Source organism: Limulus polyphemus, unplaced genomic scaffold (assembly GCF_000517525.1).
Source record: "Limulus polyphemus unplaced genomic scaffold, Limulus_polyphemus-2.1.2 Scaffold8563, whole genome shotgun sequence".
Taxonomy (NCBI): domain Eukaryota; kingdom Metazoa; phylum Arthropoda; class Merostomata; order Xiphosura; family Limulidae; genus Limulus; species Limulus polyphemus.
In genome coordinates this window covers 890-5,105 of record NW_013674173.1, presented here as the reverse complement: position 1 = coordinate 5,105, position 4,216 = coordinate 890, and the positions used below count along the sequence as shown (strand labels likewise).

General features: G+C 34.9%; 1 long non-coding RNA gene across 1 annotated transcript in view; it reads right to left on the bottom strand.

Moving 5' to 3' along the window:
- LOC111083205 overlaps nt 1–1,983 on the bottom strand; it is a 23,467-nt gene extending 21,484 nt beyond the window's left edge. Inside the window, exon 1 of the long non-coding RNA XR_002608870.1 lies at nt 1,474–1,983. This is a non-coding gene — a long non-coding RNA (uncharacterized LOC111083205). The remainder of the gene's footprint in view (nt 1–1,473) is intronic.
- Between the last annotated feature and the right edge of the window lie 2,233 nt (nt 1,984–4,216).

Sequence of the window (4,216 nt, the reverse complement as noted above, 5' to 3'; positions counted from 1 at the left end):
TCCATCTATTGAGAGATAACTGATAACTCTATCAGTATAGAGCTGATCCACTTCTTTCTGGCTGTCAAAGTTGTCATTTTTGGTTGACATCACATCCCACATGAATGAATTGAACTTGAAACTTCAGGGAAAGGATAACCTTATCTGTGATTTCTACAGAATCATCAGAGGATTTCGGAGAAAGCTATCATTGTTTGAAGCACAACTGGCAGGAGGAAACTTCTCTCATTTTCAGTGTTTCAAAGAGTTTCGCACTGGAATCGCAGAAGATGTCAACCTCGAGTTTCCGAAGAATATTATTAGTGACTTAAATAAGCATCTTTTGGAGAGATTTTCAGATCTCGACAGAATTGAGAGTGACATTCTTCTGTTCCAGAATCCGTTTGATTGTAACCTTGATGACGTGCCAATCGAACTACAGTTGGAGCTCATTGATTTGCAAGCAAATGACTTGCTGAAAGAGAAGGAAAACTTGTTGAATTCTATCGCTGCTTACCTGATGATGAGTTTTCTAATCATTTATCTGTAAATGAAAATTAACAATTAACCACCACAACTTTTTGCAAAAAATAAAAAAAATCACGTAGAAGAAAGTCGGTTCCAATATGGCACCGACAATTAAGTATTTCAACTAACATTTAAAAAAAAAAAGTTTTTTAGAACTTTAGTTTGATCTTCTAAGAAGCAATTTATGCTGAACAGAACAGGAATACAGATGTTTAAGTTCAAGTTAATCGTGTACATAGCGTTTATCGGATCCCAACCGGCCTGATGAGCCCTGGTATTAGCAGAAAGGCATCGTCGGCACTGCACATAGTGCTATACATTCTTCTCCGTTTTTACTCTTGATTTCTTAGAGTTACTAATACATTGTTCTCCAGTTCACGCTTGACTCACTCCAGCAACGACTTATACTAGTTTTCTGTTTCGCCAGTTTTTGTTCTTCTGAGTTAATAAATTTAATTCAAGTCAAAATAAATATGAATAATATGTAATAATCCTTACCATTATTCTGATTTTTAAGTGACTCGTATACAACTGACACAAATTACACTTTAGCAACTTTATCTAGTCCACACCATTGCAACTGTTGTTCATGCAATCTGAAAATATTATTAGCGTCTCGACCACTGCTGTATATGTCATATCTAGTCTGCCAGATTAGGCCTAGGATAAGACGAAAGGCCTCGTCAACACTGAATATAGTAAGGTTGACACATTGTTATATATTTTTCTTCATTTTTACACCTTGAGTTATTAAAAGTTATATTACAATTACTATGTGTTATTTTGTTTAAGAAAACTAATTTTTTGTTAGAGAGGAAATTAGTGAATACGTTGAAGAAAAACAACAACATAAGAATAATAATAATAATAACTAACTTTTAAAACATTAAATAAATAAATAACGTTATTATTTGTTTATATAGCGGTTGCTTTACGTCCAAAAATTAATGTTGCAAGAAAGATTACCTGAATGTTGAATTTCGTTGCACGTTGTCTTATATCAGATACATTCAAGTTGTTGTTTTTATAAATTGTTGCAAGATTTCTGCGTGACGTTAGCGCCCTCGTGATAAACCGGACGAACAAATATACACTTATTATCGTGCTTTGGTAAAGGTTACATACTACTACTTGTTGTTTTTTTTTCTGTACTTCCTTTGACAGGGGCCTCCAGCTTGAGTTAATGGACTCTGTTGTTACTCTACTGGAATACTGCTGTCTCTTCCTCGCAGGCTTTTGAAGAAACAGCCAAGAAAAACATGGCGACGCTCCCTGTGATGTATCGGAGCAATAAAGTGAAGAGAATTCTCCTGCTTGCTAATTACTACTATTACCAAATAATGCATAAATAAATACAATAGTTCAACAACTTACAATCATTTGATTGGAAGTTACCAATTTAATTATAACATTTTAACCTTGTTTTATGTATTACTGTCATGAGTTAACTAGGAAGCGCTGAAGATGATTGCAATATAGTAAAATGACCAACCTTTTTTCGTCCACAAAGAAGTACGTCATCTATTAAAAGTTATAACAAAATTGTCTTATTCACTGTCGTGTTAATAAGCTGTTACTATCTACCATTTTGATATTTACCATGTATTTTTATTCTCCCTCTAACGGCGGAAATATTCTTCTTCTGGTAAAGTTTGGTGGAGACATAAAAAGAACAATAAAAACCTTACAATTATTCTATGGGAGCTTGTAAAAACTTGAATTTATGTCTGTGTCTCGCCCCCCTGTGATAGGTAATTCCACTTCAAGGGGTGATACAGAGCCTTGAACATATTAGTATGAGTTGGGGTATGCTTATCTGAAATTATCATTGACGTAGATAGCCTAAAGGTACCACAACAACATTTCAGTCTGAAATAAAAGAGAGGCATTTACTTGACTATGGGATATTACCCCCCACTCTCCATTTTCAGCAATACATAGCATCCAAGAAAGAGATGAAGAGAAATATTTGTTTCTGAACATTCCCGGTTGTCTTTTCAAATACTAAATTTAGGTTTGGATTTTGAAAAGATTTCAAACCGAAATACCTGTCACGTGACGACAAAGACTATGGGAGACTCTTTCTTGATTCTGTTGTATATGTGTGATTCTCCTCCCAATCCCAGCAATCAGTGAGTAGTCGCATAGTAGAATATCAAGGTCATCCAATAAACTACGACTTACATAAATGTATGAATGAATACATTTTTGTTTGTTTGTTTGTATTGCTTTGCTCCCGGTATTCGAAAGTATTCTCTGCATACCTCTTCTGAAACGTGTGTCTTGTGGATATTGGATTCTATCTGTCTGACAACAGTGTGCCAAAATATCACAACTTTAATTACTGAAGTTTTGGGTGCCGAACTAAGTATTGAACCCTTTATGTTCAAGTAGAGAAAAAAACAACAACAACAATAAAATATATTATCTTATTATCTATCAGTTTACACCTTGTAGGGTTTGAAAATACTGTTACGTGGCAGACAACTGAAAATATTGTTACATGGCAGACAACTCAAAACATTGTTACATGGCAGACAGTAGAAAATATTGTTACATGGCAGACAACTGAAAATATTGTTACATGGCAGACAATTGAAAATATTGTTACATGGCAGACAACTCAAAACATTGTTACATGGCAGACAGTAGAAAATATTGTTACATGGCAGACAACTGAAAATATTGTTACATGGCAGACAATTGAAAATATTGTCAAATGGCAGACAGCTGAAAATATTGTTACATGGCAGACAATTGAAAATATTGTTAAATGGCAGACAACTGAAAATATTGTTACATGGCAGACAATTGAAAATATTGTTACATGGCAGACAACTGAAAATATTGTTAAATGGCAGACAACTGAAAATATTGTTACATGGCAGACAACTGAAAATATTGTTTCGATACAATTAAAACCTATATTAGTACATAGCCTTGGTTAGTGTGGAAATGTTTGCGCAGAAGTACACAATGCTATCCAGGCATTGTCGTTATTAGTTTTCAACTGATATACTAGAGGGAAAACACATAATCAACAGTACCCACAGCCAACTGTTGAGCTACTCTTGTCTGATTCAATAATACGATTTGACCATAACACTTATAGCGCACTCACGGGCCTTAAAGTGTCGTGGCGCGTTTTTCCGGCAATGGACCACGAATTATAAAACCTTCGAATTCACAGTCGTAGCACGAGGCACGCCCAACCCCGCAAATAGAAACAATATAGGCATTATATACGGTACAATAGTTCTTTAAATAATTTAAACCCAATAATGTAGTTCAAAATCTTTCAAATGTTATCAGTTCTTTTGTTGTTGTTGTTGTTGTTGTTCTTTTCCAGGAAACCAGAACCGAATAAATAACGTAGTGGGACGATGAGAATTATTTTCAGGCTCTCGCTGTATATGATTCGTTATTCTTTCTGTTGTGTCATGACTGACATGTCTTTTATTATTTGTTTTTTGTTTAAATTTTGCGTAAAGCTACACGAGCGCTACCTGCGCTAGCCTTCCCTAATTTGGCAGTGTAATACTAGAGGGAAAGTAGCTAGTCAACACCGCCAAATCTTGGGCTACTCTTTTAACAATGAATAGTGTGATTGACCATCATATTATAACGCCTCCACTGATGCCATACCAGAGGCAAATTTCTTCAACTTTAGACGTTGATATGACTGATTTTAGAACTAAAAAGTGTCAGA